This window comes from Mustela erminea, chromosome 11 (assembly GCF_009829155.1).
Source record: "Mustela erminea isolate mMusErm1 chromosome 11, mMusErm1.Pri, whole genome shotgun sequence".
In the NCBI taxonomy this organism is placed as follows: Eukaryota; Metazoa; Chordata; class Mammalia; order Carnivora; family Mustelidae; genus Mustela; species Mustela erminea.
The window spans coordinates 46461689-46476179 of record NC_045624.1 but is presented as its reverse complement, the minus strand read 5'-3'; the positions used below and the strand labels follow the sequence as shown (position 1 = coordinate 46476179).

General features: G+C 45.3%; 1 protein-coding gene across 2 annotated transcripts in view; it reads left to right on the top strand.

The window, feature by feature from the left end:
* CHN2 (chimerin 2) overlaps positions 1–14491 on the top strand; it is a 290529-nt gene that overhangs the window by 191452 nt on the left and 84586 nt on the right. The gene's annotated exons all lie outside the window — the stretch shown is intronic.

The window sequence follows — 14491 nt, the reverse complement described above, 5'->3', positions numbered from 1 at the left end:
CAAGCTTAGACCTGGGACAGATAAATAGGGAGGCGGGGGTTGCAGAATGGTGGGCAATGCTCCTTCTGGTGATCACTAATCCTTAATTCAACCGGAACAGTGCCCCCATCCTCCCCTGTTGTCCAGTGTGAGCATAAAGCAAAGGAACCTCAGGTTGGCTCCCTTGGCTTTGGGACAGGGACACGCCAGAAATCACTGGAATAAGGAGGAGGGCAGACACAAGCAGCGCAGTCCTGTTGGCAGAGATGGGCATGATCTTAATTGATTTGCTGATTAGATTTTAGAGCCTAGGAGAACCTTCCCGAAAATCACCTCAGCTGAGCAGCTGGCCCATGAAAAAATTATTTGCCATTTTCTCTTTTATAACTCCAGTGTCTCCAGGGCACCTGTCATTCTTTTACAAATAATTGATTTGGGAAATGGTGGGTTTTCTGATTGTTTACATTTTACCAAGAGGGAGGGGGCATGATCTCCAACTTTCAGAATTTGTTCCTGTCTAGGAAAAAGCCATTCCTTAGTCTGTTTGTAAAATCTGTTCAAAAGTAATTTAGAATAGAAAATCTGGAAGCTGACCTTCCCAGCCATGACAAATCAGAAGATGAATTGTAAAATAAATCTCTGAAGCAGTGTTTGTATTTCTGAGTCAGAGAGTAATGCCACCCAAAAGGCAACCTGTTACAATGGCAGGCAACACACTAGAACATTTCCAGAAAGAGAGGCAAGTCAAAAGAGTACCTCTTATATGTCTGGGATGAGAGTTTAGATTCTGGGTACTGAACTGATATTTCTAGAGCCTTGTCCTTCGCCAAGAGGGAAGTCTGACTGCAAAAAAACTGGTATTTCTAGATGATATTCCCATAAGGAAACTTGCAGGACAAAAACATGCCCTTTGTTGTAGATCGTTTTGAATGTAGTTATTAAAAATTAAAATTTGGCGGAAATTAACAATCAGATTAATAATCACTTTAGGTGAGCTTCCCAGGACACTTTAACCTTTCTAGGAAAAGGTAAATAAAAAAACATTGATAGAAGTCCACACTCCGGGAAGGATTTGATGGACAGGTGTTGGTGGTGTGGATTTTCTAGGACACTAATGATGCAATGTTTGGCTTTCCTGGGGGACATTCTGAACGCTAGGTCTAGTCATTTGCTGGAGGTCGCTCATTTTGTCAGCGAGTTTGTTAAGTAACTTGGTACAAATCCATCTCTTCCTCTCTGACCTGTGTTGACAAGTAGAATTATTAAAAGTCTCAGTCTTGCCAGAAATTCTATTTCCCTGAAGGGCAGGTCAGTGGACTGTTGCCATGGCGGCAGAGACTAGAAAAAAGGTAGCAGAAACTTGAATGGATTGACTGAGAAGTGCCCAAAGGCACCTGTCTGATTCGATAATGGCGCATCGTGGAGGTTTTAATGAGTGAAATGGGTAGATTTCCTAATAATTCTCAAATCCAGGCAGCCTGGCATTTCATTTTCCAAACTACTTAAACTTTGTTCGCCCATTTATTTTATTGATCATTTCCAAATGAATCCAGAGAGACGGTGGTACCTGAAAATCCCAGAATATTATCAGTGTTAATTGGCATAAAGATATTACCTACCCCATCAGATCTGAGTGGTTTCCAGATTTATCTCCTGTCGAGGTGGTTAGCAGTGAACTTGATTTTAATAACTGTAGATGAGGGAGGGAGGTGGGGAGGGTACCAAAAAAAAAAAAAAAAAAAAAAGTTGGGGTAGTTAGCCAATAGCAACCTTTTTCTTTTCTGATTCTTCAACTGATTTTTAAAACTTGATGATACATAAGGGCCACCCATTTTTGTGCATTTAATTAAAATGATCATGCCCTGTGTAATTTCTCTTATGGAACTTATTTCAAAATTGATCCCATAGATGGATTATCTACTGACCTCCAAAACCAGCATCTGAGCAGTAGGATTTAGCATTGCTTCAGGCATTTATAGTTTACAGAATTCGCATGTGTGAGGTAATTCCCCATTTTGTCTTCAGAGCAACTTTGCCAGGTCCATAGAGCAGGAATCATTGTTCCTGTGGCAGAGTAAGGAACCAAACCCAGGTTTCTGAGCCCCGAGTTCAGACCTTCCTAAACCTACAGAGCTGCGAGGCCCGTTCTGTTCTCATAGCCCTTACTGCTTTAAGCAAACACCCCTGGTTCTCCCCACACTCAGTCAGTTGTAGCTAAGAATCACTCAATATTTCCATCATCTGTTTTTTAAAAAACACCGCTATTACTAGCTGTACTAACTAAGCTTTCTTAGGAAGGATACTCTGCTGAATCAGACATATATGGCAGTAGTGTTTTCCATGGCACAGGTTTATTCGATAAATTCGGCTTGCCTGTAATTATACTGCATTTACGTTTTACTAGAGAAAAACCATCCATATCCTTGCTATAGGGAAAACAGAGTTTAGAATATATCTTACCAGTTCATTCATTTCACTATTTTTTCTAAGAGCAAAAATTAGAAAATAGCCTAAAATACCCACGGTTGGAGGCTGTTTCAATGAATTAGGGCGCACCCAAGTGAAGGCATACCATGCAACCACAGAAAAGAATAAGAATCCCCGTCCGCACTGATATGGGAATGATTATCCAGAGTCATTAAATGCCAAAAACAACTTACAATATAATGTGTATTTGTGGTTTCATTTGTGTGAACCAGAAGAAAAACATTTTTGCGTATGTTTTTCCCTCAAAATCATAAGCTGTCCCTTGAAGTTTACAAGAGCTAGTAGTATCACTGGTTGCCTGGTGAGTGGATTGGGGGTGGGGGAGATTATCTGGAAAATAAGGGTGGGGACCAGATTCTTCCCTGTTATTTCATACTGTTTGAATTTTGAACCACAGTAACTGCGGCATTCTATTCAAAAAATTACATAAGAAAAAAAAGAATGCGTTAGGTTTTAAATTCACATATGCCAGAGCAAACCCTGAGTAAAACCTCTTCTGTGCTCAAGGCATCATGCACACACATACCGAGAGGAAGCAAGCAGGTCCTGCCTCTGGGTTCAGGCTGGTTTTCCCACCTCTTTGCATGGGTCCCCTTCCCCATCCTGATAGCTCCTCTTTCCCTTCATCTCTCCCTTGGATGCCTAGCAAAGAGTCTGTGTGTAGCAGACTTTAAGGCTGGGACCAGAAGAGGGTAAAGGACCAAAATCACCACGTGAAGACTTTGATGTGACTATCCCTGGAAATGGTTGGCTGTCGCTTCCTCACTGGCACTGCTCCCCTGGGAGCCTGCCCAGCCCTCCCCACATTTTCCATGCCCCTCCCCCCACCCCATCTCTGCTTTCTTAAGCTGTGAAGACCAGGTTCCAGATTCCTCTTGCTCTCCTACAGCGCCAGGGAAGCCCTCTTTGATTTCTGCTTGTCTTCCTGTGAACCCAGGAGAGTGACCTTTTCCTGATTGAAGGACTCTGCGCCTGGTTAGGACGTCTTCCTCTGCAGATGAGCTGTTTCAGAAAGGAGCACTCTCTCCTCGACCTCAATCCACCTTTTTTTTCCTTTTTGAAATAATTATCTTCTTCACATCCAGAGTGAGCCTCTCATTGTTTATTTTGTTGTTTCAACACTAAGAACCAGGTAGCCTGCCAGAGATCTTGGCCCAGCAAGGACGTTACATTTTCCGACCCTGCCCTGGAGCAGGAGGTCATAGCCACACCAGGGAACAGATCTCCAGGTGTCGCTGACAGAAGCCTCACAAGTCAGTTGAGCTGAGACTGAATGGCTCTCCCCTCCAGTCTCACAGTGGTACCTAAGTGTTGAAAGGCCCTTCATGACTTTTTGTTCATCGGAGAGTTGCTCTTGCTTTTGTTGTTTTCATCTTAGAAACGTGATTTTCGGGGCACCTGGGTGGCTTAGTGGGTTAAAGCCTCTGCCTTCGGCTCAGGTCATGATTCCAGGGTCCTGGGATCGAGCCCCACATCGGGCTCTCTGCTCAGCAGGGAGCCTGCTTCCTCCTCTCTCTCTCTGTCTGCCTCTCTGCCTGCTTGAGATCTCTGTCTGTCAAATAAATAAATTAAAAAAAAAAAAAAGAAAGAAAGAAACGTGATTTTCTTTGTCTGTGGGACAAAATCCAAATTCCTCTACAGGATGTTTATAGCTTGTCTGAGCCTGGAAGCAGAGCCTGAGACAAGGGTTTGGTACATGGGTAATTTTTGAAGGTATTCTAACGCGTAGGAAGGAGAGGTCTGGAGAAGGAAACAGATGAGAAGAGTAAGAATGGATGTTATTGAGTTGGGCATCTTCTGAGAAGCCATGCAGAATTGCTCCTAAGAGGAACTGTGTGTCTGTGAGGGGAGGGCACTGTTTATCTACCACTTCCTTTCTTCTGTCCTCTATTGGGTAAGGGGTGCTTGTGAGCTGTTAAGTCCCTCACACACCAGACTGTACATGTGGAGAGCCAGGTGGATGCCCATGGGCATCCCCAACAGTCCTATCAGAGAAGCCCTAGAGAGAAAGTAAGAGGTGCACAGTGAGGACAGTTGCTAAGGGGCTGCCTTGTCAGAAGGCAAGATCGGCAGCAATCCCTGGGGTAGACAGTTGTGAGGGACAGTAAAAAAAAAAACGAATGGAAATGCCCACTACGGCCAGGGCCTGCCTCTCTGAGCCTGTCTCCCCCTTGCCGGCCTCCCTTACAGGCCTGCCCTCCGCCGATATTCCTGTCCTCTCACTTCCCCTCCCCCAGGCCTGTGTCTGTTGGCTCCTGTCCATCCTTTAGCATCCCGCACAGCCTCTCTGGTAAAACCTACGGGGGCTCACCCTCCTTCACACACTCTCAAGGAATCTCCCACCACAAAACCACCCCCAAGCTTTGCACATAATCTCCATGATAATTTAACATGCTGTATCCTCAGGAGTAGATGAGACCAGTGGTTCTCAAAGTAGGGCCCTCAGGGACCAGCAGCATCGACAGCACCCAGGAGACTGATGAGAAGCACCCCCACTCAGGCTCACCCAGCACTGCTGAGTCAGGGACCCTTGGGGGATGGCGGACACCTCAGTCTGCGTGTGAGGGAGCCCTAGGGGGCTCCATCATGCACCCACTGTTTGGATGCCTCTCCTCCCCAAGCAGTCGACCTGTCCGAGGCCCAGGTCACCCTGCGGTTCACTCCCCTGCTCTAAATCCTGGCCCACGCAGTGCTCAGCAGAGGACACACCACCCATTGAACAGCAGATGGCTCACGTTAAAATGGAGCAGACCGCATCACACTCACCCGGAGGAACACGCATGTCAAACACACCAAGATGTGTGGGTATCACACATCCCCCCTCTCCTCGCCCTTCCTCTGGCCAGCTCCTTCCTCCCTGGACTAATTTCACTCTTGGAGTGGCAAGAGCAGGGCCTGGAGGAGGAGGGTCTTAGAGACCATTTTGTGCGGCCCCTTTGTTTTACACCACAGGAAGCTGAGGCACCCAGCTCATTAGTCTTGGCATATTTCAAAGACATCCAAAGGTCATGAAGGCTTGGATAGGCAAAAAAAAAAAAAAGAAAAAAAAGGCTTTAAAGTACCCTACAACTTAGAAGTTCTCTTAAAGTTAAACTCTTTGAGGAACACAAGTTATACCTCAGGACTTCTATGTGAATGACTGAAAAGTGGAAAATGAACTATGATTATAGTTAGTCTAGAAGGTGTCTCAGCAATCAGAATCCAGCAGAAAATGGAAGACATGTTTGCTGGGATTTTAAAGAGAATTTGATTAATAAGGGATTTATCCCAGGGCCTGGCAATGGCGGGAAGTGTTTAGTTACCTCCCCAGGGCTGAAGGGACCTGCAGAAGGTGCTGGGTTACTGGTGTCTGATGAGAGCTGGAATGGAGTCTTCCATAAGGGGGGGCTTCCACAAGTAATGGGCTCCCACAGAAGCGGGGGCTTGCCCAAAAAGGGGCTTACGTGATAAGAGGGTTCCCACAGAAGGGGTGTTCTCACAGGAGGGGAACTCCCAAAGGAAGGGGCATCGACACAGAAGGGAGCTCCCATGGGATGGGGGCTTGCACAGAAGAGAGATTCACATAGTGGAGGGCTGCACAGGAAGGACTCCCACAGTCAGTCAAGGGTATAGCCATGCAGCCACTGACCTGCGATACTACCAAAAGGGAGAGATGGGGAGGAAGTAACCCAACTTCTCTGTCCTCTAGCCTTTGATCTCCTGCCTATACCTTCCATTTCAAAAACTCAACCAGAAACCAGGGAGTAAAAGAGCTGGGGATACATACCACATGAGTCAGTCTTCCCACCATCCGTAAAAGCAGGGCAGAGAATGAATTGAGGGAAGGTAGTAGAATGTGGCAGAGAAGAACCAACGCAAGGAGTGAATGCAGACCAATTCCACTGGTCACTATGTTAGCACCATTCTAATTACTACATAAAGTTCAAGATCAGATGCTGTAATTGGCATTAATGCAAGATAACGAGGTAGCCCCTTTTCCTGGATGGGCTCCTCAACTATGCCATTACGGGAAGGATCTTGGTTCTGGGCTCATAAAACTTCACCAAGCAGAGGGGCTGCTTTCATTTGCCAAGGTAGGAGCCTGAATTGTTAATGTAGAAAACATCAAGGAACCGAGAACAATCTGCTCATATTTCCAGGGTCTGGAAAACCTGTAGATTTGCCCCAACAGGAGGTCCCTTGGAAATAATCTGTAACTGACATAACCAGTCTTTTCTCAGCAGTCAAGGATAAATGGAGATGAGCATGACTTAGCTAGTAAAAGTGACAGGCACAGTAATGACTCTTCCTACCTTGCATACACAGAGTCATAAAAAGGAATGGCATATAATGTTATAAGAATGGATTTGAACTTAGATTACATTTGCTCATGAAAACAGGTTTTAAGGAGCCTTATTTTCCATCAGAATCCCCTAATGGGGTGGGATTTATCTTGCAGTCTGAAAAATAGTTGATTTTGCTAGGTTAGTCATTCTCAAACCAGCTGCAACTTAGAATCACCCTGGGAGCTTAAAAAAATTAAAAAACAAAAAAACCAAAAAAACCAAAAAACAAAACCCCCATCTTTGGCCTCTCCTGACTTCTTCTTCTTCTTCTTCTTCTTCTTTTTTTTTTTAAGATTTTATTTATTTATTTGACAGAGATCACAAGTAGGCAGAGAGGCAGGCAGAGAGAAAGGAAGGGAAGCAGGCTCCCTGCTGAGCAAAGAGCCGAATGTATGCGGGGCTCAATCCCAGGACCCTGGGATCATGACCTGAACCAAACGCAGAGGCTTAACCCACTGAGCCACCCAGGCACCCCTCTCCTGACTTCTTAAATCAAGGCCTCCTGCCAGTGAAATTCAGGCATCTCTATTTTTAAGGTCCCCCAGGTGATCCTAAAGTTCTCATCCCGTGGTGAGATGAAATGTGAGACAGGAATTAAAGGTTACCAGGTACTTGGAGCATTTCCTTAGTGATAACCTGTACCACCTGCTCTCATGCCCCTCCTAGGCCCTAATTTAGATGTTGCGATTCATTCTCTACCTTGACCCGCACTAGAAAGTCCTCCATGAGAACATTTGTTAAGGTGGTAAACTCCGGTGGATCAGAGGTTTGCTTTGCTACTTTTTTCCTGGTTTTTTTTCAATATCATTAGACGAGAAAAATCAGCTGGAATAAGATTAAAAGAATTAAATGAAGGGACAGGGAAAAATCAATGCTTCTTCTTTATAGGACAAATACTGGTAGTTTTTTAATGGCAAAGTTTGTAGGACTATGATTCTCAACCTTGGCTGCCCACTACAATTTATTGGGGTGTTTTCAAAAATACCAATGCCTGGGCCACACCCCCAGAAAATCAGATTTAACTCCTGGCAGAAGGCCCCGCATCTGGATTTTAGATGCTCCAGGTGATTCTGATCTGCCGCTAAAGCTGAGAACCCTTTGCTTCAGAAAAATAACTAAATCCACTGAACGTATGTATCTTTTATCAGAAAGCTTCTCCTTCTGCCAGTCCCGCATTATCAGTGATCTCAAAGTAGAAATTTACAGAAACAAAGAGGAGAGTTATCCTAATATAGTCAGTATTTGTCAGAATAAGGTGCACCAAAGCCTCTTCATTCATCCCCACCTAAATCTAGAAAATGGTTGGAGATGCAGCCCTTGCTGAAGTATTTTTATGTAAGCAGTGCCATCTAGTGGCTAAGAGGAGAATTACCTGCTCATGACCATCTTGAAGGACCACACTAACCAGATGTGGGAGTAATGAACAAGAACACATTTTCAGCAATGAATCCACTGAATCATTCCCACTTCCTCGGGTTTTATAGCACAGATCAGGCTATGCAATGGCCAGGGTCTGTCCTTTATGTAATGCGTGCTCATTCTCTGTGTAAGCAGGTGGGCAGCTCTGCTAGCTTGAGATGCTGAGATGTAAAAATGGTCCCAGTGATCGTGATTTTTTAAAAAAATAGACCAAAACTTAACGAATGGTAGTTTCTTAAAGGCTAATTGCAAAGTCTATCAATGGACAGGACAATGAGTAAAAATATTTTTGACCACACGGACCATCTGATAGTCTCTTGAGGTCCCTCACACTTTGAGAACTACTTCTGCTGGCAGAATTCTGGTGGATGAAAAGCACACCTTTTAGGGAAGTTTATATTTGGATGTCTCTAGGCCGGTGTTTGTGGGAGTCAGTATGCCGTTTTCATCACCTTTGACTGTGGGCAGTAAATGAGGCTGTCCCCTAGGACCGCTGTCCACCTTCCGTTACTTCAGTCTTTGCCCTCACTGTGACCTCAGAGCTCCTCCCATTGGCTTTCACTGGGGTGGGCAGCAAAACTGACCCTGGGCCTGTGTCATTCGAAGGCACTCTCCAGGTAATCCTGATGTGTTGTCCCAATAAAGAGCCATGGACCCAGTCTTATTCTCTTCCCTGCAGAGATGAGAAATGAGCCCAAAGCTCGTGGTGACACAGTGGCAATGAATGCTGGTGGGATAAGACACAACTTTAGGGAATCCCACTACTTTCCTTCTCTTGCAGTGCTTCTCCTTCTGCCACCTTTCTGTCTTTCTAATCAAGATTTAGCAGTCTCCTCACCTACACCCCCTTGGTGAGTTGCTCTCATCTGTGCCACCTAGAACCTATGACTTCTCTTTGGGAAACCGCACCCAGAGCCAGCACCCCTGCCACTCTCAAGTTCTGTGCTTCTGGTGCCATCAGACCTAGTCCCTAGCCCAGAGGTGGGCTTGTCATTCAAGGCTGCTCTGAGGGGTCCCATTTCCTTGGCTACTGGGGTAGGGTCAAAAGTGGACATGTGATCAAGTCAGAGCCACTGAAACGACTAGACTTTCACTGTGAGTTTCAGAAAGAAGGTCGAATGTGCTTTTTTTCTGTTAGTTGGATTCAGCAGGAAGTAGAGTCTGAGTGGCTGAAGTCTTCCCTCTGATGCTGAGAAAACAGAGCTGGAAAGGAAGAGATACAGAGTCCTTAGAACTTGGTCTGTGCCTCTACCAGAGCTGCCCCCAGAGCCTGCCACCCTCTGCTGGGTATTTCAGTCATGTCCGTTGTATGAGTCGTCTAATTCCTGTAGAGCTTCTTAGCTGTGGGGATGGGAATGTTTGGGTTGAGGTTAGATGTCTACTGTCTTTATAGCCAGAAGAACTCTAACTCCTACCAACCTTCTCGGGGCCCCCCACACTCTTCTATCCTGCACTGACTGCCCACCTTATTAAGAAAGTGAAAGCTCCAGTCTTCAAATTCAGGCCCATTTTAATTCTAACCAGACAATCCACACTATTCTTCTTTAACATGATGGTGTTACATTGGAAAAGGGAACTAGGTCTAGTGTTGACTGAAATGAGTAGGAATGTAGTACCTGGATTACCAGGTGGACATGGGAAATAACCCCATAACCCAAAACCCTTCTCTTGTCTCCTGGCTCTGTGGTAAGTGTATCTGTTGACTTCTTCATAATTATCTGCATCTAAATAAGATTAAGGCAAATTGTTAAAGAGTTCTAGTGAATTCTCATAAACTGGATTTTTATCTATTCATGATTCAGCCATGAAGTTCGTGTGTGTGTGTGTGTGTGAACGAAATGGAAAGAAACAGCTCTAGCTGGAGTGTTGGATCTGGCCCCTGTTGAACATGAGCTTCTACCTCACTCCACCCCACCCCCACCACAGGTTACCAGTAAAACAGATGCTGTAAGCTGGAAACCTGCAGCAAAAAGTCAACATATTATCTGTAGTATTTATGAATTAAAAGCTTGGTCTCTAATAGTTTGTGGGGTTTTTCCCAGCTGTGGGGAAGAGGAAGGATTTTGTTTCCTGAATAATTTCCATTGACATTAATGGAAATGAAATGGTCAAGGCTACATCTTGGGCTATTTGTTTTCATTGCCTCTGGAACAGGTTGCAGAGCGGGCATTACTCATTTTTCAATAATGAAATGTCTGGCTGGGTTTTATGATGACAATTTATAAATTTCCCAGTTGGTCTTGTCTCTCCTCATACATAAGCACTTAGAAGTTTCCAGAAAGTTAATATTTCACTTTGTACCTAGTCTCTATTAATGAAGCTAATGAGGCCCAGCCATCAAAAGAGTAAGTTAAAGTTTCCAGATGCAATTTTTACAGTTCTCATGTGACTTGGAAGCTTTAAAAAAAAAAAAAAAAACAAGTAAGAAGTCAGTTCGCTGTCACTTGCAACAGATCCTTAGTTAACTCTCCAACTGAGAGTCGGGAATACGACAGGGAATTAGGAGCTGAGCATGTCCCAACATGCCTTCACCAGTGAGGGCAGTTCCGTTGTATCGCAGTGCGTATGAATAACATGTAACACCATCCGTGACATAAGTGATTTCTACTGTTTTTAATCCTGAACGATTTTAGGAAAGTTACAGTTACAGCCACAAAAACAACAACTCTACATTAATCAAGCATGGCATCATTTTTAACCTTTATAAACGGAAATCGTTTCACTCAGCTTCCTAACAACCTTTAAGTCTTGGGCTCTCTACTCTTCTATCAGGAAGAAGCAAGAAACCTGAGGGTTGGAGGGGGTCCGGTGAGTGGGCCATGGGCAGAAAACTAGAAACTTGCCTGTCACAGAACTAGTTCCCAGTAACGACCACGTGGCTGGTTTGACCACAAGACTCCTGTCCTTTCCACTCCACCACACGACAAAGGAAACCCATACACTTTGGGTCTAATTTTAAAGCTTCTAAACAAAGCATTATGTTGGGGATTGTTTCCCTCCTCACACAGAAGTTCTCCATTCTCTCTGTGGATGAATCTCATCATCTTTTGGTCCTGACTAATTTGTTCTTATGAAGAAATATGTCTGGCTGAGGGAGTTCCTGAAGAAGACAAGGGCTCGTTACAGAAAAACACGCCTACCTGGGCGATTTCTAAATGAACACCCCATGTGCATCTCCGGCCTAGAGCTCTGAGAGTTGGAAAGGGTTTGGCAATATGGAAAAGCTCTGTTGACCTTCACTAAATCCCAGAGTGACTATGAAATGCATGCTTTCAGCTGCAAACATCTCGCTTCTTCCAGTCCTCATGGGAGAAATCTGGGTGAGAGGAAGCTGAAACCACAGTTACCTTGTGAACCTCAGGAAGTAAGGTGGGACTCGGGTCCCCCTCTGTGGTGGCTTTGAAACAGCGGCCGACCTGTGGGAGCGTAGAGCCGTATACATGGACCTTGTAATGAACTGGATTTGCCCTCCTCTGGCGAGTTCAATGTAGAAACCGACGGGCGAGCTGAGGAAGAAACACCCGCATTCACCGAGGCTCTGCCAAGGACCAGGGCGGTGGGGCGCTTTGCGTTGGCTGTATTCTGTCCTCACAGCCATTCTGGGGGACAGGAACCCGGGTGGCTGGAGTCGCTTATTCATGACCACTCAGCTTGTGAGCTGGGACACAAGCCCTGTGGGTCCTGACCCATGAGCTTCTTTGAGAGCTCCTGGCTCCCTGAGAGTGAATTCCCCAGGGTGGCCTTTTATGACCTTGTCCCCTTACCCCGGCCCCCAGCGTGCGCATGCGCACATCTTGCCCTCATCTGCTTTCTACCCCGTGCTGTGTCCAAGAGGCTGCCGCTGCTCCGCCATTATCATTTTCCGAGCAAACCAGCTGCTTTCACACCCTTCAGCTTCTTCCCCTTGGCAACGTTCCTCGCCTCCTCTCATCCAGCTTCCTGCCTCGACTTAGGGAAAGCTTACCTGTCTTTCCTAGACCAAGCTGAAGCATCTCCTGACTTGCAAGCTCATAGCTGGCCAATCACACTGACAAGGGCTAGCTCAGGATGGGCCAGTATTGCGGGCACAGTAAGGAGGCCCTAGGTCTCTCTGCTAGAGCAATTAGGGAAGAGGCATGTTCTCCTTCTGAAGTGGGTCATTTGAATAATTCCAGCCTTGGTTATGCCCAGTGCATTTCCCTTTCTTTTTGTTTTAGTGCTGGTTTGTGTAGAGTTCCTGTTTCCTGAAGCCAAAATAGCTCTAATGGAATCCCAAAGGAAGGCAGGCCCGTGCCTAGGAGAGAAGGATCTTCTAGAACAGGAAGGAATATAGCTTGGCAGACAAGAGTGTCAGGTAGGGGAAGGGAGGCTGATGAGCTGGGTGAGTCTGAGACTCACCATATAACATATAACATATATAAGGGACACAAAGGCAGGCTGAGAAGTGTGGGTGTTATGCCTAAAAGCTTGAGGAGCTTCCGGAATGGTGAGTCGGGGAACGATGACTTGACCTGGGTCAGCATGGCAGCTGGGTTGGAGGGGAGAGAGGGCAGCAGAGGAACAGATGTGGTGATCCATGCACATCTGCAGCTTCAGTTTCCGAAGCCAGCAGCTTTGGGCAGTAGCTGTTGGCAAGTCTTTAGAAGCCAACCTTTTCCATTTTTCAATGGCAGCACCAAGACCCAAACTAAAGATTGTCTTACTCTTCTGATTTCAGAAAGCCCAAGTGTGGTAAATGGTTTCTCACAAGTTTCTCCAGGTTTGGCATTCGAGGTGAAAACTAGAAACCCCTTACCACACTTTTGCACATAAATTGGGACCCACAGAGCTGCACTGGCCCAAAGGGCTTGTCTGTTCAAGACCTGACCCTCTCTTCTCCTAAGCCCTTTGCCCACAGCTCTTCAACACACTGCAAATAAATGTTTGTCAAATGAATGAGTGTGTTTGTAGTCATCACTCATTCCACTGTCCCCTAGCAAAGAAAGAAAGAAAATGTGTACGTTTCTTTAAATGCTGTAGACTTTAAAAATAATCAATATTGAATTTGGTGATAAAATAAAAATACTCATTAACCTGGACTTCACAAATCCTGACCTTTAATACCCACAAAAAATTTACCAACTAATTAAAGAGTTTACAGGATATTAAAATGGAAATGGTATTACTTAAGAGAGCAAAGGTTTTTCTACCAGCTCAATGAGAATGTTCAGCTAGAAATAGGGTAAAAAGAGGTCAGCAGTGTTCAGGCTGCTAATCATGTTTTCTCTAATCCAGTGGTTCTCAGCTTTTATTGTACATGAAAATCCCCTGCAAAGTTGGTTAATACGCAGATTTCCAGGCCCCCCCTCCATCAGAGCAGACACAGTAAGTCTGGGCTGGGGCCCAGCTTGCCAGGAGATGAGGGACCACACCCAGAAGCCACTGGTCTAATCAGTATAGCAGGACTGTGATTAACTAGATAAGGCAATTCTGGGACTAGGGCAATGTGATAGTTGATTAATAACATATATAATTATTAGGCAGATAATAATTATCTATTATATATTATTAATTATTGTGTTGCCCTAGTCCCAGAGTTTCTTTGTATATTATATATTATTATATATTAATGTATTTATATTACATATAATATATTACTATATATTAATATCTTATATGTATTATTATATATTAATATTTTGTGTTGTATATATAGTTGAATATTATCTAATATAGTGTGTGTGTGTGTACTCTTTATTCCTCCCTTCCTAGAATATAAGCAGGTATCCTCCATTGCGTTCATGTGACCTGTTTTCGTCTGTTATGATATTCTCCCTAGTGGCCTCTGAAGGGCATCTCCTTCGCAGCAGGTGCAACCAAACCTGGTGGTTAAGGAGCTGGGGCTCCAGACCAGTGGCTGGTCGTATGGCCCTTGGCAAGTCACTTAAACTCCCTGTGTCCTCATGTGAGGATGATTACAGCACTCGCCTCGTGTTTCTTCCTTCATAGAGATCTCCAAACACCCCATGCACATTCCAGCCACCATGACATTGCTCTCCCTGAGTGGCCCAGCCAGCAACGCGCTCCCTCTTCTGAACCCTGCCTGTGCCCCCTGCCATCCCTGTGATTTTCATCCCAGCCTGCCTTCTTCCCTTCTGACCTTGCACGGTGCTGGCACAGAGCCAGCCCTCAACTGAGGAAGGGCCTCTCCCACTTCCCTTGGTGCGCTCCTCAACCCCCTACCCTTCCCTGCCTCCCTATCATCTGGATCCTACCCACATCTTCTAAGGAGCCCCGGCTGTATTCTGCTGTGAATGCTCCGT